Raw genomic sequence first — 24,327 nt, 5'->3', positions numbered from 1 at the left:
TCCAATCTACAGGGTATTTTCCTGCCCACTTCTCATTTGCAACCCCTGAAGGAAGGTGAGAGGAAAGCACTTTACCAGTGAGAAAAATGGAGGCTCAGAGAGGGAGTTCATTGAGCTGCCTATATGTTACAGAAGAGCTAAATAACAAGGCTGAGATGGCTCGGCCTCCTGGCTCCCAATCTAGGGTTCTTTGGATCTCCTCCTTTTGCTACTAGGCACATCCAGGTCAACAGTGAAGGCACTGGTCTAGGTCAACAGTGAAGTCTCAAGGGCTGGCTCAGGACTGAAAAGATCCAAGACCATGCATGGTACATTTGCTGTTACCAAGACTCTCCAAAGAAAGGGAAATGAAACCATCTAGAAGCTCCCAGCCCAGCTTCTGAGAATGGGCCAGCCTTCCTTGTCCAAATTTCCAATCGTGCAGCAGGGGCTAACTCTTACCAATACTTGCTAGAGGGCACTTCTTCCCAACCAACCTGAGAAGGAAGAGTAGGAAACTGAGATTCTCAATTGTACATATCCATCAAGCTTAAATGTCATCTTTCATCTGTGAACTGGGCACAGTCAGTCCCTCGCATGAGAACTCTGCTTTTGGCAAAGACTCTTACAGCAAACTGAAGTTCATGGAAAGGAAGATAAAGCAGTGACCCCCATAAAAATATCTGTGGGAAAAAGCTCTCTGACTAGCTGACTACATATTCCCATTGCAGACATAAAACCAATTCCGTGTCCTTTTTTGAGCAGGAAGTTACATTGCTTAAGAAGAATTTGAGTACGAAAACTTACCCCAACACTGGGGAGATGTTATACAACCCTCACTGTGAAACAAGGAATTTTTACTGTGAGTAACAGAAACAGGAGAAAATCCCATGTACAAACAAAGAACAAGCTCAGCTTTTCACCTTGTGCTTGGGCATAAACAAGGACCCAACAGTTTTGAAATTTCTAAAACACAACAGTTGATTTTATTTGTTTAATGAAAAACCACTTCCTCCTTTATTTTGTAATGAAAATATTTAGAAAAACAAGGTAGGGGCAGAAAAACATATTTGTTAGCTGAAAATTGATTACAAAATAGTACAGGCTATGTGAAAATCCACATAAAACACCAGACGAAAACAAGACTGGGTTAATCAGGGTGCTAGGATTACAGGCTATTTTCATTCTTCACCTCCGCCACACCATCTCTCCCCTCGAATGGCCTCCGCCACACACATCCAGGCAGCCTGGGGTGGGTGTGGGAGCACATCACACAAAATCCCTGACGCTGGGCTCTCATTCCTGCAGCCCACATCACTAGCCTGTGTCACGGCCTCACAGTGCCAAACACTCCACCACTGTGTGGACCTGCCATGTTCAACAGAGGCTCTGTCACCCTTCCCTAGACCACCGGCACACCTGTCCTTGGGCCTGTGCTGTTTGCCTGTAGCCCTCTGTTAGAAAGGGTTCCTAAACATAATAGTGAAATATGATCATCTGCTCTGTTTTAATCAATACTCAGGTACCTGCCAGGCACTGGCAATCCTATGAGGCAGACAGTCACACAGAAGTGATTTCACTTGCCAAGGTCACACATCTGGTAAATGGCAGAGCCAGGACTGAAACCCAAGCAGTTCTACTCCGGAGTCCGAGTTTTACACCATGATGCAAGCAAATGCTGCCGCACAGGATTATGACTAAAGGAACTAAACGGATGCAAGTCTTATTTTCAATGGTTGATGTCCTTTAGAAGTACTAAATATTTGAAAGCTTTATACATTTTAACTCACAAAACTATCATGAATCAAAGTAAGATATGGGAGAGGCAGAGTGGTACCATAAGTAACATTTATTGAATGATTACTCTACAGGCCAAGCTCTGGGCAAAACACCTCACATACCTCATTTGTCTCTCAATTTGCAGTCCAAACAACCCCAGTGTTTCATCATGGACACTACTACACTGGGAAGCACTGGAGAAGATGATCCTACAAGGTTCCCTCCATTTCTGAAAGCCCTATAATCACTGAAGACAAGTGCTGGCCAGAAGACACTTTAATGTAGCCATGAACAGTCACAAGGACTCATTCTTACAAAACTCTGAGTCAGCAATTGACAGACCCCACCCCCAGGGGCTCCAGCAAGTAAGGTAGGTGGCCACCAAGAGCTAGTCAGGGACAGGGCCAGCAACCACACCCAGGCCCTCAAGTAACAAGGATAAGATTAGAGAAAGGCAGGGCCTTCTTGTAATCAAGAAATAAAATGACCAGCCACCCCCATCCAGCCAGGCTGAGACCAGGAGGCTGAGTATCCAAGCCAATTCGACCACAGGAGACTGAGCTAGCAGCTTCCATGTCCACGGGGGCCGCTTCCTAATCACTCTCTTGCACAAACCTGACACACAAATCCTCAGAGAAAGAGCCGTAGCATGGGGACGGGGGAAACATGTTTACTCTTCGGAGAGCCTGACCAGCATTCTGCCTGCCCCATGCTCTCCCCCACCCTCCTGGAGCCCGGCCAGAGTGGCTTTTCCTAAATCCTTTCCTCCCACGCTGCTCCCATCTGCTGCCTGGCCCTTGCCAGCCCTTTCCGGGTTCTGCTCAGATGAACAGAGACAGGGACAGTTTGCAGCTAAGTGGTTCTGGGGGAGAAAACAGCTTCTAGCATGCAAGGCAGACAGCGGATGAAAAGGTTAGAATGAAGCAACTCAGAGAGCCATGCCTAGAGCTTGTTTCTTAATAGGAACAAGAAGCCTGGTCTTGGTTCTTGCCAGGCCTGGGGCAAGGGAGCCCCAAGATTGCCCTCACAACCTCACCTAGAGACTGGCCTGAAGCAAGAACATGTGTCTTGACTCTGCTTTCTGGTCTGCAAGTCTTGGAACCAGCTGAATTCAAGGAATTTGGTTTGTAGTACCCTTTCATGTTCAAAATTAAAAGGGAAAAGTACATACAATGAATCTATTCACCTACACAGCCCCACAGGCAACATTATACATCAAAGAGTCTGGCAGGAAATGCTCCAGTCCCTATTGATTAAATTCCCCCAAAGCCCAGCATGGCTGATTTTTCTCAAATGATAGTCATCATTTAAAATAAAATCAATCATTAAGCACATATAGAAATTTCAGAAAAGGAGAAGAAAATTGAGCTAACAACAGAGAATTAACCCTACCAGAGGCCATCTTGCCCCTGCCTTTAGTAAAACTAACAAGAGCTTTAGATCTTCAGTGTAAAGATTATAATCCCAGATCCATTTTCACTTTGGAAAGTCAGCCTGGTATCTGGAGTTCGACAGCCCAAAGTTAAATTCTGGTTATGCCACCCACTAGCTCTGAGACCTTAGGCAATTTGACCTCTCTGAGCCTCAGTTTCCTCATTTGTAAAATGGGGATGATATAACCCACCACAGCAGTCTGTTGTCTGCCGCGCGAAGGGCACTCAATAGTTCTCCTTCCGAAGTTTGACTCCCCTACCAAATACTAAATGAAAGCACGTTTCTAAAGTTTTGTCGTTCACTGCCTCTTTTATAAATTTCTTTGTAGGAACCCATATATCCACTGCTTTAAGCATCACCTCCAAAAGGAGGCTTACAAGTTGATCCAGCTAACTCTAGATATTAGCTTCTAAATGCTTTGTGGAGACCCTCTTCCCAGACCCCCATCTGCAATGCATCAGCTTCCCAGGCACCTGGGTACACACCCCAGTATGACCTTGATCTGCTTCCTCTCCGGGCTCTCCACAGACAGCCAGGAACAAAATCCTGTGTTCCCACCTCCATAAGGTCACTCGTACCCCCTCCTCCCTTCTCCTCCAGTCCATCCAGGCTCTGCTACCGGCGACACGGCAGCAGCCCAACGCCTCATTTCCCACCATGCTCCCAAATGCACCCTATTACTCCCCAACCGCTCAGTCTCAGGTGTCTGTATGTACGGTCCCTGCTCACGCCGCTCCCCCAGTTTGATCAGACCACCAAAACAGCGGGGTTCCCTCAACGCCTACCTGGAAGCGTGTGTTGACTTCTAGAACTCCACTCTCCTTTCCCACTCCCAGGGCTCGAGCTCAGAGCCTCACCCCTCTTCCCCAACAAGAGATCTCCTGCCCAGGGATATGCCGCAGTCGGAACACCAGCTTCATTCCTCCAATTTTCTCTCATATGCCCATGTGGCCCCAGCCAGGGCCCTTTATGATGATCTGTGCTTCCCTTCAGGTCACCTCCTGCCAGTGTCTCCCATCTCCACGCCGTATACACTATATACACTTTAAACTCTAACCAGAGCAAACATGTTTCTGTTCCAGAAAATCCCAGCTTCCCTCTGCCTTCTGCTGTGCCTTCCTGGAGAGCTGCCAATTCTTCCAGATTAGTTCATGTCACCCCTGGCTGAAGCACCCACCTCCCAGGAGTTAGGGCATCTACTCCCAGTCATGGTGGCCTACACCTGGGCATCTTCCACACTGTACCACCGTTACCCCAGCACATGGCACCTGAGACTCATTCTGCATTTGCTGAACAAACATTTTGGTGATCTGGTCAAGTTCATTGAATACAGCAGGGATGGGGAAACTTCTTCCTGGGCCATCTGTATATTTATAACATCATTCGAGGGCCATAAAAAATTATCAACTTAAAAATTAGCCTTCTATATTTGGTCAAACATTTAATTGAATTTATTGAATTTCAATTTCTGCCTGCGGGTTGCCTTGGCAGGGCCGACCAAATGATTTTGAGGGCCGTATACAGTCCGTGGGCTGAACATTCCCCACCCCTGGAATATAGTATAGTAAAGTGTTCAGTAGAAAATGGATTAAATATACACACCTTTCTCCAAACAAATGACACTGGAAAATCACTTACATGTGTGCTGGAAAATGACACACATATATTTATAAAAATCTGTCTCACTTTTTAAAGTACCATAGAAAAAATTTTAAAGAATTTTCTAGAGTTAAAGAAGATAAGAGTTTCAGAAGTAGGGCGTCCATATGAGACTAAGAGGGTGGGGGCAAGATTTAAAGAGGCAAACTGGGGTGGTAAGTACAGCCCAGCCCCTCATTCCCCACAGTCAGCCCCAGACCCACCAAAGGGAACACACACGGATGCGTCCTGACTAAGCACACCCTGTGTGTGGGAATGGGGTGTGTGGGATTCAGCAGTGCTTCCAGATGAGGGCTCCATCCATGTTCCTGCAGCAGATCCAAGCCAACCATTCCTCCACCATATCCCAAAATAGGGGCCTCCAGATCTCCTTTCTGTAATGGGAGGACCTCCAGCAATTGTTATCCTCACCAGGGCCATGACAGTGTGGGACAGGGTGAGCATGCCTAAAGGAAGGCAGGCAGGCCCCCAGTACAGACGTAAAACTTGGGGACATCTACTTACCTAAGGTGGGAAATCCTTTTTAAAAAGAAATGTTGCAATGCAGGTAGTCACTTCCTGGTTATGGCTTGGTAAATGTTTCTACTCCAAGCTCCAGGACTGATATATAAACAAGTGTAGTCTGCCAGGCCCTCAACAAGCCCTCAGAGAAATCCCTAGAATAGCGATTTTCAACCTTTTTCATTTCATGGCACATATAAACTAATTAATAAAATTCTGTGGCACACCAAAAAGTATATTAATTTTTTGCCGATCTGACCAAAAAACGAGGTGTAATTCTGATTCATTTGCACTGGATGGCTATTGTTGTGTTGGCTGTTGTCACTTTTTTATTTGACAATGTAAGGGAAAAGAGGTCAGAGCCCCTGACTAGTCAGGTATTGCATGTTTTAAAAATTCTTGCTGCACACCAGTTGAAAATCATTGCCCAGAAGATTTCTCTCTGATTCATTCTTCTGTTTGCTCAGTTAGGTTACATGGGATGTATTTCAGTCTGGGTCCAACCAGGAGACAAAAAAACACACAGTAGTTTAAGCAGGGGAAGTTTAGTATAAAGAACATGATAGCTGAGTAACTGTAAAGATGCACTAGAACTCTAAAGGGTTCCCAGAAGATGGAAAGTACACAAAAAAGGACAAATGTGGAAGGGGCGTTGAGAGCGTGCTGAAGTAGATATGGGTGGCAGAAAAGCCCCCAAGTGCACAGGCCAGAGATGGTTTAGTAACCAGGAGGGCAGGGCCAGCCCTCTGGGATGCAAGCACAAAACCTGGAACACAGCATCCCCATAGTAGGGCTACAGAAAACAAACCTTGGGGATGCGGGTGAGCCTAGACTGCTGGGTGGGGGTGCAGAGAGACTGAAGGTGCAGAGGGAGTCATGCACACAGAGGGAGTCAGGGTGCTGCTGGAACTGGGAACTGGAGAGGCTTCCCTGTGCAGGAGCTCAGCATGTCAATGTATGGCTTCGCCACGAGCAGCTCAGGGCCACTGCTCAGGACAAATATTGGGTGGCCAGCTCACTAGATGGCCAGGACCATGGAGTCTACAATGTGCAAACATGTGGGGGCTGAGGAGAGGGTGCAGAGTAGCAGTGACCTGGGCTGGGCACAGGATCCCCATTCCACCACACCTGCCAGAGCTGGAGCAAGCACGGAGCAGCCAAATGCTAGAAAAAGCTGTGCCCAGCAGGCACCTACGAGTGCAGGAAAAGCAGTAGCCTGAAGACACATACTCAATACACCAGGAATCAGGAAGGAAAATCCCTTCCTCCTGCAACACCCTCTTCAGAGCCCTCAACTTACAGAAGGCAAGGGAAACGTATTTGAGAGTTCCGATCCCTTTCCACAGGTCAGGCAACAAAGGGTGGATTTGGAGCTGAGAGGCAACAGTCAGAAGCTGGCACAAGTTGTAAATCTCTGTATCACCAACTCAAAGTCATCTCCAACCACAAACATTTTTATTTGAGTCTGGAGTTAGGAGAAAAGACCTAAAACATGGGTCATTTACACTGAATTGGCAAATAGTCAAATACATGACAGTTTATTATCCGAAAACAGGGGACGAGGCAGGACCTGAGTGGGGCTGGAAACAGGGTAGATTTCAGAAATGTGGGGAGAAACCAGGCAGGCACAGGGTGTCCACAGGTAAAGACTAACACAGCTACTCTGTGGGCAGATGGGTTCTGGTGCCACCCTGGAAAGAGTAGGTCAGCACTGGTGGGCCCAGGGCCTCTCCAAGGACGAGCCATGCCTCCACCTCACTAATAAATGCCGCTGCTGGAGGACTGTAGGGGTGTGTTTTCTCCCACAGCCCCTCAAGGAAGAAAGAAAACTGACTATATTGCACATCTATACATAACAAGGGAAAAAATTAAGAACTCCAAATCGGATGTCCATCTTGATTGTAAATGTATTTGGCTTTTGTGTTCACTGAGGCTTAATTTCTGTAAAGCAGATTCAGTTCACAGGGGGAAAAGAACATCATCCGGGTAGGTTGTCTTCTATCATCAGATCTCTAATGCACCTCTAACAGAATACAGGTATTTTGGTCTGGTTTACCGATCACTAACTCTTGAACTGTTTCTGATTTTCCCTATAATTGGAAAAAAAACACCTGACGAACCACCTCACATGTGTGTCTTTTTCCATGGTCTTATATTTCCTCTGGAAAAATTACAGAGAACATAAATTTTTAAGTCACTTAGAATAAAATCAAATAATTCCTCTCCCCTCCTCTTCCATCCCCCCAGCAAAAAGGCTGGACTGATTTACCCTCTCACTGTACACACTCGAGCATGGAGCTGTCCACACTGACTGTGGACACTGCCCTTTGTAATCTTTACAAGGCACCTCCTCCCTCTTTCAGTTTGCAGCGTCTTTTCATAGGCTTCCTTCCTGATTTTCCTACTCCCCATGCCGTTTGCCCCTTTTTCTATGTCAGGATGTTCTCATCTCATTTAATCTTCACAAGCTGAAAAATGTGAAGCAATTAGTCTGAGGTCACAGAGCGAACCTGGCGGAGCCAGCACTTGGGACCCTGGACCCTGACCCGAAGTCTAAGCTCTTACTCTTTCTACCTCTCAACACTGTTGCTCAAAAAAGATTGCAAGAATTCCTAAATACAGCTGCACTTTAGAAAAATAATTTAGGAGCTAAAATCACAACATTTGTGGATACCCAGAAGATACAGACAACTCCAAGGCGCAAACAGCACGTCAAAGGAAAAATGTAGATAAAATTGCAGGCTGAGAACTGTTCACTGCTTTCAGGGGCCCAGAGGTCCTGGCCTGGTAATGCAGGCACCTTCCTTACTGTGGGTGGAGTCCCTGCAGAGGTGTTAGGTGTTTATCCACACTCAAGAATGAGAGACTGGCAGGGGCTTAAACTGGCCTAACCACAAATAAGTCCAGGCAAATCCATTTGTCAGAGTGGTTTAGTCAGAGAAAATACTACCTTTTCATTCCTCTCCCTTCCAGCACCGCAGCCTGAAGTGAAGGGCACCCAGCACAGCCCCAGGACTGCTGCAGGTTTAGTGCAGAGGTGGTCCAGAGCCCAGCTCTCCTGACTCTGAGAGGAAAGGTCACCGCCTATGTCAGAAAAGCTGATGGAAAAAACAAGTGTTGGCCACAGACTGCACCATCTCACCCTTTGCTTTCTCTGTAACATGCACATGCATTCCACAAACAGACCATAACCCAGTTTCATGACCAGAAAGAAGCTACAAGAACATCTTTATCAGTAGATGAGCTTCTTCTAGCTCATCTGCTCCAAATACTTCATTTACAGAAGAGGAAACAAGGCTCAGGGAGGCCCAGAGCCTCACCTGAGGTCAACCATAGGGAGGAGAACCAGGGCGGTGAGAATTATTATTAGTGACAAAATCTTTTTGTCATTGTCTACAGCTTCAATTCTAAGCCACCAGCAACAAAACAAAAAAAGTCCAAAAAGGTCAATTGCCCTAGCACCACCACCCATGGCCCCTTCCCTGATTCCTCCCACCAGGTGGGTGTGTTTTTATTGCTTCCACTCTGCTGTTCCACCTCACACTCACACTCACCTGGCTTATCGCACCTAGTTACCAAGCCTGACACACCAGCAGGGAGCGTGGGTCTCAAGGGCGGGGGCTGGGCCAAGTTTATTTCTGTATCTCTGGTGTCTGCCTCTTGGGACAATTTATCAGGCACTAAATTTGAGAACACTAAGGACATAAAACGGGTGGGGCAGTAAAGGAAGAAAAACCAACTTTTATTCTTTTTTAATATACCTTTTATTGATTTCAGAGAGAGGAAGGGAGAGAGAGAAACGTCAATGATGAGAGAGTTGTCACTGATCAGCTGCCTCCTGCACAACCCCTACTGGGGATCGAGCCCACAACCCAGGCATGTGCCCTGACCGGGAATCGAACCTTGATCTCCTGGATCCTCGGTCGATGCTCAACCGTTGAGCTACGCCTGGCTGGGCTATTCTTTGATCTTTTTGATCAGGGGTCTTTTATACTGCTCTAGACAAATCATTGTTGAATAATTTCACACACAGGCCCTGCATTTCCAGGCCAGAACATTCTCCCTGATCCCTGGCTGTATAGTTGTCAGTCCAGGCCACCCCTCTTCATAAGGGTCATCAGTGTTTTGCAATTCTTGTGCTTTCCCTTCAATGCCTCAGCCCTTACCCACAAGGAGAGCAGTACATGGGGTCATCTCAATGCTGTACAGCACCTAAGGAACAGTCTCATACAATTGAACAAATCTGTAAACAAACACGGGCCCAAGGAGTGGTGGAGGGGAAGAGGAAGGCAGTTAAAAATTAGTAAAAATTTTTTAAAAATTAAAATCCACAAGCATAAATTATAGTACTGGTCTAGAAAGAGAATCCCATTACACAAAACAAATTATCAAAGTAACCTTGTATAAATGCTTCTGGAAATAGGTAGGCCATCAGCCATGGTTTGGCAATCTTGGTGCAGAGATGGGGAGGGGAAGAGGTAATCCGGTGCCCGCTATGTGGGCTACTGTGTGAAATCAATTAAGAAAGGATCTCTATACCAACAGGAATCCTACAAACTCTCTCAAAGTAATCACTGACCAGCCTAATTCTATTAAATTACATTTGATAGTGCTTGTCCCTATCAAATGTCAAGTTTGAGAGCATCTCCATCAATTTCCTGCAAAATAAAAGTTCACATTGTCTTCCTTCCAAAATAAAAAATATAACCTCCCAAGATCAGAAAGCAAGCTGCAAGTTGGGAATACATATAGCACATTAAAATTAGCCTTCTTTTATAACTTCAATAAATACTTAAATTACTACCAATGACATTCATTGTTTATTTTACATAATTTAATAAATTGCCTTGGGAAGTCTCAATTTCTTGACTGTTATAACGAAGGCTTCCAGTAACATGTTTTCTTAAAGAGCACTTGCGTTTGGTTACAACGAAGGGGACACTAAGGAGCATTAGGCTCCAGCACTCCTGCCTGACCACTTGGGAGTCCCTCAGAGGAGCAGTCTTGAGATGACTACCTGACTCACTCCTTAAAACCATGCATGAAAATCACAGAACGTTGTGCAGAACTTGCATGTGCAGAGATTTTTAAAATGTTGTATTAAGCTAAAAGGAATCAACAGGTTTAATCCTTGGGGGAGGAAGAAAAAAAGACAAGAAATCAAGAAATGGGATGGAGCAGTTTTTATAAAAAAACAAATTAACAATGGCACCCACACCAGCCCCCACCCATCCACAGAGGGCTCGTCCATGTGCCAGAAAACATGTCAAGGACCCAACTGGATACACGGTTCTGTGAAGTGGTTACTGAGGTATCTTCATTTTACAGATAAATGAACTGCTTCCAAAAACTTGTCTGAGGTTCCCAAGACAGAGAGTGGAGGGAGGGGACAGGGACTGGGACCCAGACAGGCCACTCCAGCCATCAGGTCCATCCCAGCTGCTGTCAGGCTTGAAGACCGGCATGGACTGCACGGTTGGCATCGCCAGGGTAGAGGGTAGGTCAGCAACCCCGTCTTCATTAAGTGTTCTCTCAAAGACCTGATCCAAGATCCAGGTATGCCACCCTCAAAATCTCCTCCGTGAGGCCTCTTGGGCACAAGCACCCCTTATGAACTGCGGTCCTCCCCACCTACACCTTTGCTCATGTGGCTTCTTCCAGCCTAAAATGTCCATTTCCTGCTTCTCAATCCCACCCCCATCCTCAAAGGTCCAGGTTCAAATCCTACTGCCTCCCCATCAATCGCCTTGGTGTATTGTATTTAATTCTCCCTCCTGGCACTCCCATCACCCCCAAACTGAAGCCTCTCAAAATGAATGCCAAGAGCTCATTACCTAGAACCCACCCCCAGCCCCGTCAATGCTTCCCAGCCTAACCGGTTTCAGGCGAGCCAAGATCCGCTCTCCTCAGCCCTGAGGGACACAGAACCGAGGCGGCCTACCCTGCGTGGGCCGTAACCATGAGGTGAGCGCAGGCACTGCTCCCCACACACTGAGTACCCAATTAAATTGGGCTCCCCTGGGAAGCCACCCCTGCTCAAGAGTCAGGGCTCATCCTCCTCCCAGAAGACAACCTTTCTACTGACAAGTGGCCCTGGGGTGGCAACTTCAGAATGAGGCACCAAACAAGCACAATGGTGACCCCTCTTCCCAGGTCCCAGGTTCCTTTCCTGCCCTTTTCCCCCCTTCTCAAGTGTTGTTAAATTTCAACTGATAGGTGCTTGACAACAGTTGTTTTTTAAAATATCAAAATAAATCATATGGACTTAAAATACATATCCCTCAAAACATTTTGGCCTTTTATCCAAATGTTCTATTAAGGGGGGTGGAGGGGATTTGTTCAATCAAGACTTATGACTACATATTTAAAGAAGAGATTAAATAGTAACATTGCCTTCTGCGGTCACCTGCCAAGAAAAATTTACTTGTCAAGATAAAAGAGAACATGTTGTTTGCTCAATATATGGACACGCTACTGAGCAGCTTAGAAATCGGGCCTCTTTTACCAAGTGCAGTTTAAGTCACCCAATTTTAAGTATGTCTGTGAATGTCACCTTCACATATCACAGAGGTAATAATACTTGCATCTCCTCGTATTGAGTTTCCACCGTCTGCCCACTCTCCCCTGGTCCAATCACTCCCATAACTTCTACTATCTCTACACTGATGACTCCCACACCTGGAGTCCAGCATGGACTTGCTCTCCCACTCTGGGAGGTGCCTACAAAACCTCCTAGTCATGTGTGGGGTAGGGACAAAAAAAGAGGCCATCATGCTGAAACCAGTGATGGCCACCTAAGGCTTCATTATATCACCCTCTGTGTCTGTACTTGTTTGAAATTTTTCATTATTAAGAGATTTTTTTAAAAGAGGATCCATCAGAATCTTGAGGGGGGGGGAATTTCAAAAGAGAAACATTCAGTTAAAAATAGGAGTATTCATGAGAGGTATTTTAAGTTCACTTGAAGAAAATAATTCCTTATGTGGTGAAGGAATCAGAAAGATTAAAAGGCTGCATCTTATTTACTTAAAGAATAAAAGCTACATAAGTTCCTTATAAACAAGCATCGAATTCAACCATAAAAATAATACACATAAAATATATGTCATTTGTTCCAAATGTTAAATATTTAGGAAGGATGGTATTTGTAACAAACCTACTTTGACCGTTTCAACGCTAGACAAATACATTTGATTCCGCAAACATCACCAGGCTTCCCACTGAACAATCTAGAGCCAGACTTGAAGGGTTTGGTTTTGTTTTTTTAAAACACAACTGTGTTACTCCCTGATCAGAGAAGCGTGTGAATGTTAAATGCTTTTTAAAGAAAATAAACAACAGAATTCCGAAGCACGAATTTTAAGCCCCAGCAAGTTTACAGTCCATAGAAATAACCTTACTGGGGGCTAATACGTTCACAGTCACGACAGCACTGGTTTCAAACGATCAATATGTGAGGTTGGCAGCGCAGGCTTTTTCTTGGGGGGGGGGAGGGAACAGAAGCCACTGAGTGGTTGCCATGGTCACAAAGCTATTTGAGGTCAGCTCTGGGACCAAAATCTACTTCAAGTTCTCCACTTGGACCAGTCACCTTCTCAGTGAGTCACGCCCCGCTTGCTGCTCCCTGGGTCCTGTATCAGTGGCCATCTCCACTTTCTCCCCACCTCACAGCTCTCCCTCTCCAGCGGCTCGGGCACAGGCTCCTCTTCCCTCTCTGCCAGCTTCCTGAAGCCGTCACGTCCCTGTGCTATGCCTTGACTCTCCCGGTCCCCTCCACCCTCTACAGTCCTCACAGTCCTTGGCCTCTCCTGACTTCCCGGGGCACTCAACACTGCTGGCCTCCGCCTCTACCCCGGCCCCAAGTTCAAGGCATAATCCGGCTTCTCCTCTTCCCGGTTCTCTTGTACCTTTGTTCCCGGCCTCATGCCCCCAAAACAGGCGCTCTCCACAGTTCTGGGCTCAAGCCTATTGCTGGGTTTCCCTAGTCCCACACTCCTGTCCCTGGGCCCTCTCAGACACCACTGAAGTGCTCCACAGTGTTGCACAGTGCCCCAACCTACCTGCATCTGCGGCTCACCTCCTCCACACCTCCCTGAATCGGTTTCCACACCCCACCACCATGAGAGTCGTTTTATGTCTCACTCCCTTTCAAATAAATCTCTCTCTCTCTCTCTCTCTCTCTCTCTCTCTCTCTCTCTCTCACACACACACACACACACACACACACACACTTTAATCCTGTATCATCTCTGCATCCCTGACCTGGTTTGAGCCCTAAGTTTTCCCCCCAGCAAGACTGATGAAGTGAGTTGATTCAGTGGTTATCAAGCACCTAATTAAATGGAGCAGTGTGTAAAACAGACAATGAAGAATAAAGTTATGTGGTCGATTTTCATAAGGTTGACAAGTGCTTAGACAAAATACAAAGCAGAGTACAGGGGATAAGAATGGTCAGAGGAAGCCTCTCTTCTCATAGAGGAGATGGGTGCGGGCGAGGGGACGATTCCAGGGAGAGGGAACAGCCAGTGCAAAGGCCAGAGGCAGCTAGCTCGGACACCAGTACGGCGGCAGTGAATTGAGCCAAGGGCCTGGTAGAACTTTCGTTTTACTCAGAGGGGGATGAGGAACCACTGGAGGATTCTGAGTAGAGAAATGTATTAAGTAATCTCACTTTTTAAAGATTCCTCCAACTTCTGAGAATATACTCTTGTGGGGCAAATAGGAAGCAGGGAGCCCCATTAGGAGGCCATAAAATGGCCCAGACCCATGATCACACCTTCTCATTTACCTCTCTGGCTCAAGCTCACCTTCCTAAACACAAGCCCGACCATGACATGTCACCACATTCTCTCCATGAGAACCTTCCAGAGCTCACCATGACCTCCATAACCATCAAGTGCCACCACTTCTTTGCATGGTGACCGATGCTACACTGTGTCCTGTTACCCCTTCCTAAGCACCCTGTCCTCCAAACCCAGGGGATCACATCTGCTGTTTTCCCCAGAAACATTGCCACAAACCCCCCATCCCAACTGCCCCACCATCCTTTCTCTGCCCCTGAAGTTATTCACCCTATGAAGGCTAAGCCCAAACACCACTTCCTCAGGAAGCCTTTCATGGCTGCCCCAACACTACATTCTGCTTACACCTCTACTAGGAAGCACTATTTCATCAGTTCCTGGTTAGAATTTCCACCAGACTGCTAATTCCTCGAGGGCAAAAACTGCACCTGACCCATCTAGGAATACACATGGGGCCAAGCACAGTGCTAAGCATAAACTAAGTACTCAATCAATGCATGCTCTAAGTGAACAAATTGCCCATTTCATTATATATCAGCTTGAGGTCTTATGGGGCAGTGGGTTCCCTCTCGGCTACTGCAATCTGGAGGCCAGGCGTCCCTCTGATGGGAATGCGGCCCATCACTCCTGACAATGGTACAGCTACAAGTAGGAGCCAGAGTGGGGAATAGACCTGAACCTACGCCATCAAAGCCTCCTGCCCTCTCTGCCAGGTGTCTCTACACAGGGCCAAACCATCTGTTTTAAATTTGTCTAAAGTGGTGGCAATGTGTTTTTCCTAAGCTCATTCAAGAAGTGTACAGATGCAGAGGAAAGCACCTAGAAGGATCCAAACCCAGTTAACAAGTAGTTAAATGTTAAGAGATGATGGAATTTTATTTTCCTCTACTTTATCTTGATTTGTTTCCCTAAATAAACATCTTAATGGGGGGGGGGGAGTCTTTTAGAAAGAATGCAAATTACCAACCTGGGGCAGCAATTTTCATCTCATGGCACACATAAACTAATTACTAAAATTCTGCGGCACACCAAAAATATATTACATTTTTTGTTGATCTGACCAAAAAATTAGATACGATTCTGATTCATTCACACTGGGCTCCTACTTTTGTGTTGACTGTTGTCATTTTATTATTTGACAATCTAAAGGAAAAGAGGTCAGAGCCCCTGACTTGTCAGGTATTACATGTATTAAAAATTCTTGTGGCACACCAGCTGAAAATTGCTGGCCTGGGGGAATGCAATAGCCCCACCCTCGGGATTCCTTGTCACCCCACCCTGGGAACCTCATGTCCCACTGAGGATTCAGCTGTCCAGGCTCAGATGCAGAGGTCTGGGCAGATGCTAAACTCCTAAACAAAATACTAACACACCGCATCTAGCAATACATTAAAAAGATCATATAGCCCTGGCCACCATGGCTCAGTTGGTTGGGCACCATCCCGTGCACCAAAAGGTTGCCAGTTCAATTCTGTCAGGGCACATGCCTAGGTTGTGGTCTCAATCTTTGGTAGGGGGCATGCAGGAGACAGCTGATCCATGTTTCACTCTCACATTGATGTTTCTCCCTCTCTCCCCCTTTCCCATCCTCTCTCTCTAAAAATCAATAAAAAAAAAAGATTTTTTTAAAAAAGATTATACACTATGACCAAGTGGGATTTATTCTGGGGATGCAAGGTTGGGACAATATCCACAAATCAATAGATGTGATACATCACATAAACAAAATGAAGTATAAAAACCACATGATCATATCCATAGATACAGAAAAAGCATCTGTTAAAATGCAGGACCCATTTATAATAAAAACTCTCAGCAAAGTGGAAATAGAGGGAACATATCTCAATATAATAAAGGCCATATATGACAAACAGCCAACATCATACTCAATGGGTAAAAATTAAAAGCATTTCCCTTAAGATCAGGAATAAGATAGGGGTGTCCACTTCCACTACTCTGATTCTACTGGAAGTCCTAGCCACAGCGATCAGACAAGAAGAAAATATAAAAGGCACCCAAATTGGAAAGGAGGAAACAAAACTGTCATTATTTGCAGATGACGTGATTATGTATATAGAGAACCCTAAAGATTCCACCAAAAATCTACTAGAACTGATAAATGTATTCAGTAAAGTAGCAGGATACAAAATAAATATCCAGAAATCAGTTGCAGTTTTATACACCAATAATGAACTACCAGAAAGGGAAACTTAGAAAACAATCCCATTTACAATTGCATTTTAAAAAATTAAAATACCTCAGAATAAATTTACCAAGGATGTAAAAGACCTGTACTAGGAAAATTATAAGACACTGAAGGAGATACAAATAAGTGGAAGCATATACCATGTTCATGGGCAGGAAAAGTCAACATCTTAAAGATTCCATACTTCCCAGAGCAATCTATAGATTCAACACAATTCCTACCAAGATACCAACGGCATATTTCACAGAAATAGAACAAATATTCCAAAAATGTATATGGAACCACAAAAGACCCCAAATAGCCACAGCAATCTTGAAAAAGAAAAAGTTGGAGGAATCATGCTACCTAATATCAAAATATACTACGAGGCCCTAGTTATCAAAACAGCATAGTGCTGACATAGAAACAGACATAGATCAATGAAACAAAATAAAGAGCCCAGAAATAAACCCATGCTTTTATGGGCAATTAATATTCAACAAAGGAGGCAAGAACATACAATGAGATAAAGATAGTTCATTCAATAAATGGTGCTGGGAAAATTGGACAAATATATGAAAAAAAAATGAAATTAGACCACCTTCTTACACCATACACAAGAATAAATTCAAAATGGATTAAAGACTTAAGGGTAAGAATCAAAACCACAAAAATCCTCGAAGAAAAATAGGCAGTAAGGGTCAAGAGGATCAATGGGGGGGCGACATCTGTAATACTTTCAACAATAAAGATAAATTTTTTTAAAATAGGCAGTAAAATCTCAGACATTTCTTGTAGCATTATTTTTTCTGATGTCTCCTTGGGCAAGAGAAACACACAAAAAATAAACAAATGGGACTACCTCAAACCAAAAAGGTTTTGCACACCAAAGGAAACCATTTACAAAATGAAAAGACAACCTACTGATGGGAGAACATATTCGCCAATGATAAATCTGATAAGGGGTTAACATCCAAAATTTATAAAGAACTTATACAACTCAACACCAAAAAAAAAACACAAGCAATCCAATTTAAAAATGGGCATAGGACCTGAATAGGCATTTCTCCAAAGAGGACATACAGATGGCCAATAGACATATGAAGAGATGCTCAACATCACTAATCATCTGAGAAATGCAAATTAAAACCAACCACAATGAGGTATCACCTCACACCTGTCAGAGTGGCTGTCATCAATAAATAAACAAACAATAAGTGTTGGTGAGGGTGTGGAGAAAAGGGAACCCTTGTGTGCTGTTTGTGGGAATGCAGATTGGTGCAGTCACTGTGGAAAACATTATGGTGTTTCGTCAAAAATTTAAAAATGGAACTGCCGTATGTCCCAGAGATTCCACTTCTGGGAATATATCGGAAGAAACCTGAAACACTGATTTGAAAGAATATATGCACCCCTACGTTCACTGCAACGTTATTTACAATAACCAAGAGGGAAAGGAGGTGAGGGAGGTAGAAGAGGGTAAAGAGGGGATAAGTGATGACAGAAAGAGACTTGACTTGGGGTGGTGAACACACAATACAATATACGGATGATGTCTTACAGAATTGTACACCTGAAAAACCTATATAATTTTATTAACCAATGTCACCCCAATAAATTCAGTAAAAAAATTTTTTAAATGACTCCCAAAACAGTATCCAATAAAACCACCAAAACACTGGGTACATGAGGCCATTGAATATATACCACTTATAGGATAAGACTATAAAAGCAATGGAAAAATTAGCGTCAGGTGAGGATAAAATAAACTTTTTAAATAAAATAAAAGTTGAAAATGTTTTAAATGGCTTGTCTGAAGCATGCAATTAACAACTGGCCCTGTGCTTTCACTTCTGAAATAATTATTTCACAAAATGTAAAGTTGTGAATGTTGTTCTGGGCTTCCTGGGCAATTACTGATGACTCTTATTGACATTAAACTCTTCCATGGGCCTTAGAGTGTAAATTAGCTGTCATCACTGCACCCTTCTGCACACCAGGTCATATCACACAGGTGACCAATCAGCTCTGAATGGGACATTTCAATGACTGTCATCTCATGGCTTACAGAGGAAATGTCAATTAAAAATAACAGGGGATCAACTATCAAGAAATAATATGTCTTAATTACACTAAATGCTACATCAACAAAGTGTTGAATCAATATTTGGCCTCTAAGTTTCAATAAGAAACTTTTATAACTTTATAATAAAATAGCAAATCAAAACACATATTATATAGTTGCTTTTGTTATCACCTTTTTAAAGAAATAAAAGGGGAACGAGGAAACTGCATGTCAGATACAGTGCTAGTTATTTTAGGTGTTTCATCACATTAATTTTCTTAGCAAATCTACAATAGGGCTTTAACTCCCCCATATCACAAATGAGAAACTGAGGTTCATAGAAGTTAAGTAACTTAGTCACTAGACAGTAACTACAGTCACATAGTAAGTTGCAAATGGAACATCAGAATAAAAACAATTTTAAACCCTACTCCAAGGGAATGTTCATAGATGCAGAGAAAATAACTTGTAGCAAATTCTTAGAGCTACCTGTATAAATACCTAAACCTAAAATTACACCAAATATTTTAAGACATACGATACAACTTTATCAACAATGCTAACTCTCAAAAGAAGTTTGAATTCTGTTACAAAAATTAAGAGAAGACAAGAAGACAGAGCTAATGGGCAAAGGGATAAAACTCATAGTAGGGGCAACGCACAGTGAGTACAAAATCTCAACTCAGAATTGTAACAAACAGAAAACTCATACAAATAACTTTTTCCAGCAGTAAACTGTGCCACATGTTCCCTAATAACAAATTCTTCATCAAGTAACAAGTTCTTCCCACAGAAGCTTTGTTCAGACTAGCAAAGCCTCATCACCAGCCTTTGATGATGAAATCATTACATCAGTTCTCTCAAAACTCTATCCCACACATACACACACTCTCATTCAAACAGTAATTGCCTCTCCAGAGAGAGAAATTTATTCATCCTACAATATAGAGACATATTTGGCAAGTACCTAGTAACAGTTATTCGCCCTTGGGGGGCAGGGAGAAGGCAGCTGGATCCACACCTGTTGAGTTTATGTGTGCTGTGGTCTTTACTAGGTGCTTTCAGTTATGCAAGCCAGGAAACCCAACTTTCAAATTGTCAGAGTCCAGTTTAATTCACACTTTAGCCTTCTGTACACACTAGAAATGCCAGGCAATTGACTGAAAAGATTTTAGTTTCCCCTTGGCATCTGCAGATATAAGATCAAAAGGCCTCTTGTGAAAATTTTTCAGTACTAGTAATTTATACACCACCACTGGTATGTTGCAATAGATTACATAACCAAATATTATCCTAGATGCAAGAATCTCAATGTTTATAAAATTACCCATTTGCATTTATTAATTTTTAGTCTTTAATAAAATGCCCAATAAAAGTGTCAAAAAAAAAACTAAGTAGAGTCAAATATTGTAGCTATTAAGCAAATTAGAAAGAATTAAAAGCACTGACCCAGTATGTTAAGAACAACGTGTGCTTCAGGCATTTTCACAGCTCTGGGTCAGCATCCCTAAATTATGTGTTTTTTTCTTTTTGCTTTTTAAAAAACCAGCATTACTAGAAAACTAAAACTTAAAGTTTCAAAGTTTCTTTGAGAAACAAAAGATTCGCCACCTTTTCTCGTATCCTGAACCAGCTGAAAAAGTTCCACACGTTTCTATCAAGAACATCTTGGCTTTATACCAATGCATTGTGTAAAGCAAAATGATTAATAATTTTTTGGATTCTCATTAATATCCTAATGTAATTCTTTTATTATTTTTTTTTTAAAAAGCCACCCATTTGAACAAACTGTACAGGGAAAAATCAACCATAAATTATCAGTTATACTTCCCTATTTTTAGCAACTTTAGTATCTTAGAATTAGAGAAATCTAAATTGTGATTTTTTAAAAAAAAAAAACAAGGACATCTTCAAAAGTATAGGCCATCTGTATAGTCAGCTCTCCATCAAAAACCCAGAAAAAAATCAATTAATGAATTTTACACGCATATTGTGTTTATTTTCTTCAAAAGGCTACCTTATACATTGGACTTTAAAAACTATCTGCACCTGCCAAATTTGGCTGGTTTCAGCCTCAGACAAATCCAAACCATTTCCAAAACGGTTACTGTTTTTCGTTTAAGGGGAAGTTGACACATGAAGGAACTTCTATACTGATGGCACAATGTCCACCACTCATTAAGCACTTCTTAACTGCCACCATACAAAGCTTAGGCATTTGGCAAACTATTTGTCCTCAAAAACAATCTGGTAGAGCAGACGTTACCATCCGCAAAACTGGATATGGAAAATAAGGCTGGGATGCTAAACTTGCCCAGGGTCACTGAACACGGCCTGGCAGCATCAAGATTAGTGATCAGCGAGGCTGGGAACTCTGAACACCTGCTGCAGGGAGATTCCTAAGGGAAGAAGCAATATTCCAGTCCGACAAAGGAACTTCAGAAAGATCTAAAGATGAAGACATCTGTAAAGGCTGGGCAGCGGGGAAAGGTTTACTCAACCCGGTCTCAAAATCTAATCTGATTAAGAGTACAGAGGCTCTGTGTAACACTCTCCCAAATTCCACCAGGCTTAATAACCTCTATTCACAAGAAACAGAAGTGGGAACTAGGGCAGTGGGAAGTGACCCCAGGGCCCCTGGGTCAGCTGTCAAGCTCTGCCTGGGTGCGACCACGAGATGGCTGGAGAGCCCTTGGGCCGGGATCACCTGGGCCCCCGCCTTTCCAGTCCCAGACCTGGCCCAGTTGGCCTCAAGGTTAACCAGCCCCTCGCCTCCCGAGGCACAATTACACTGGAAATTTTTGTTATAACAAGTAGAAGCCCATTTTCACCAACTGGCTTGGCAATCCGAAATCTAAAGCAAGCCTCCAACAAGGGAGGGGCAGGAAAATATGATATAATTGTTCTAAACTATCGTTCTACGAAGATGCAGAGGCTCAGGAGGCCACGGGGAGCAAAGACAAATATACCACCCCCACGTTTCAGGCCGGAAAGAGGGCGCCTCCTGGACCACCACCCGGGTTTAAACGTACATGTTATTTTCACAGGAGAGCTTCCGCGCTGTGCCACTTGTGGGGAGTTGGTGGGAAGTGGGGCTCCCCAGCTCTGAATGTAAATTAAGGTAACTAGTTTTACTGCCTCCAGAAGGGGCCGCCTGCCGTGCCCGCGTCGCCGCCAGAACCTGCGCCCCCGGCCCCGCGGGGCGCCCACCCCGCGCCCACCCTCCGGGAGGTGCTGGGCAGAGGCCGCCAGCCCGCGCTCCCCCGCACCCACCCCTTCCCCTCCCGGGTCTCAGCCTGGTTAATCATTCAACGCGGGCGCTGGGGAATATTTTTTTAGAGGTCAAAGCGAAAGGCTCTCCCTAAGTTTCGCATAAGCCAGTCTTCGGGGATCCGGAGGTGGCAGCGGCTGGCAGTGGGGGTGGGGAGAGGCCGCGGCGTCGCTCTGGCTCCGGGAACACCTGACCTCCCCCTGCGGCAAGGGAGGCCGGCGCGGCGGGCGCGGGGCGCGGGGCGCGGGGCGCGGGCGCGGGCGCGAGTTCACGCGCCGCCCTCCTCCCCGAAACGCCGGAGCCACCCCGAGGACGCCGGCCCCGCACGCCCCTGCACATGGCCCGCAGCACCCCGGCGCGGGCTCTCCCGGAAGTTGGGGTGCAGCGGGGCGGGGGGGGGCGTCCCCGATCCCCGGGCTGGGGGTGGAATGGAGAAACAAGCTCCAAAGACACGCTGTCGTGGGATTTCATTACCAGGTCCCTCCAAGGAAAGGACGGCGGCGCGGCGCGGGTGGGAGCGGGGCGGGGGCGGGGGGACGCCGAATGCGGCAGGAGCCGCCCGGAGACGCGGGGACCGAGCCGGAGCCGGCGAGGAGCGAGGCTGGGGTGGAGAAGAGGGAGGCCGGGGGCGGGGGGAGGGGGGCGTGGGGGTACAGGGAGCAGACGGGCTGTGGGGAGCAGAGCTGACGTGGGGAAGTGGTGGGAGAGGGGAAGCGGCGGGGTGCGCGCCCGCCCGGCCCTACCTTGTCCGGGAGCAGCTCCTGCTCGGCGGGGCGGGGGCGGGAGATCGCGGCCACATCCACGTCCCGGCCGCGCGGCGCGGCTCAGCCCCGCGACCGCCGCCGCTCACGCTCCATGCGCTGCGCCCGCCACTGGCGGCCCGTTGGTGTCGGCGGCGGGGACAGGTCCGCTCCGCTCCGCTCGGCTCCCGCACTTGTTGCAGCCGCGGCAGCTGCGCCTCGCTCCGGGTTCCAGCTCCGCGCCCAGTCACCGCCCTGGGCGCCCGGGCGCGCCCCGCCCTCGCCCTGCGAGCCTATCAGGCCGGGTGCCGCCCCTCACGTCACCGCCCGGCCCCGCCCGCCGCCCCGCGCCCCAAGTTTGGAGAAGGCCCGGCTGCCGCCTGTCAGCGAGTCCGCGCCGGGGACCCACCCGGGCTCGCGCTCCTGCTGGCTTCCCGGGACCCCTGCGCCCCCAGGCCCACCCCTGGAAAGCAGAAGGTTAAGCTGGAGGCAGGCGAGCCCGGGAGGTAGACCCTCCGGGAAAATGGGGCAGCTTGAAGTTCAAGAGAACTGTATTCCATTTCCGGTCCACCCTAAATGCCTCCAGCTGCAGGTCGCCCCTCCGGCAGCGCCTCTGATGTTGGGGGACTAAGCGCAGGGCCTCGTGAGGACTCCAGTGACCTTTCCGGGCTGGAGCCAGTTTGTGACTGGACCTGCACTGGACCCCGCCGCACCTCGAGCGCTTGGGCGGGGGCGTCCCCGCAAAACCCGAGGTTCCACCGTGGAAGGTGCGGGGGGGGGGGGGGGGAACCAGGGCCAGAACGGGACTTGAGCAGACCAATGCTCTCTGCCCACCTAGTACCTGCTACCACTTCTTAGGTGCCCAAATGATGCCCTAGAGCCCAAGGCCTAGGGCGGTGCCCGGTTTGCCACTGCCACTCCATCTTCAGATTTATGAAGCTGCCTAGGACATGGTGAGGGGGAAGTTCTAGTTTTTGCGGTGACCTGCAAGTTTCCTCGAGGTTCCACCGATGTGTCGGGAAGACGGAAACGCGAAGTTCCCAGAGGCTGGGCCTCAAACCCGTGCCGGGCCAAGGGGCAAGGCGTGTACCTAGTGCAACCTAAAAGGGTTGACCTCTAACGGACACACATCACCGGCTCCCCGGGGCTGGGGGGGGGGGTTGGCGCCAACGACACCCACGGGCCAGAACTCCGGGGACCACAGTCGCCCCCTCTTTCCCAGCGCCCCCGCGAGCTCGCCAGGGCACTGCACTCTAAAGCAGCCCGAGCCGCTGCTGACGCAACCTAGGGGCCCCAGGTAAGCTGGGGGCGACCAGAAGGAGAGGTTGCCCGGGTCTGAAAGGCCGGGCGCAGCCAGGTTGTCACCCGTGCGCTCTGCGGGGAGGCAGGCGGGCCCCAGGCGCAACCGAAAGCGGACTCACCTCCTTTGTTCCTAATCTCTCCCGGAGGAAAGCAGTGTTCCCCTTTTAGGTAATCAGACTGAGGAATTAAGGACACTCCACCCTTAACTATTTGCATTTTTTAGAAGCCTTTCTGTAGCGGAATTAGCTCAAAATATTACTGTAGGAATCTCAGGCACCTTTGAGCTCAGCCCACCTAGTCTTAAGCTCAGCTCCAAAGAACAGGGTGCCGCTAGATGCACTGAGCCATGTGGGTCCACTGGAAACAAGAACTCTCAGTCAGATCTAGGAAAGTTTTAATTTGCAGTCTTCAGACGTTTTTGTTTTTATGTTGATCGCACGATACTCCTAAGAGTACAACATAACGTCCAGGAAACAAGCTAGATTTTTGCATATTCATAGAAAAACATCTGGAAGGATGCACGCTGTTAACCACAGCGTGTGGGACAGGGGTGTTGAAAGAGGGGGAAATGAATTTTATACCCTTACTGAATTCGAATTTTTCCAGTTATA

At 46.4% G+C, this 24,327-nt stretch overlaps 1 protein-coding gene across 1 annotated transcript in view; it reads right to left on the bottom strand.

Annotated features, from left to right (window-relative positions):
• The window catches only part of B3GNT2 (UDP-GlcNAc:betaGal beta-1,3-N-acetylglucosaminyltransferase 2), a 28,400-nt gene extending 5,725 nt beyond the window's left edge, over positions 1–22,675 (bottom strand). The window contains exon 1 of the mRNA XM_081156633.1: positions 22,418–22,675. The gene's annotated coding sequence lies outside the window, so the exon portion shown is untranslated. The remainder of the gene's footprint in view (positions 1–22,417) is intronic.
• Between the last annotated feature and the right edge of the window lie 1,652 nt (positions 22,676–24,327).

This window comes from Miniopterus schreibersii (genome assembly GCF_964146895.1).
Source record: "Miniopterus schreibersii genome assembly, chromosome: 13".
In the NCBI taxonomy this organism is placed as follows: domain Eukaryota; kingdom Metazoa; phylum Chordata; class Mammalia; order Chiroptera; family Miniopteridae; genus Miniopterus; species Miniopterus schreibersii.
The sequence above is the reverse complement of the archived record's forward strand: the minus strand, read 5'-3'. Positions and strand labels throughout refer to the sequence as shown.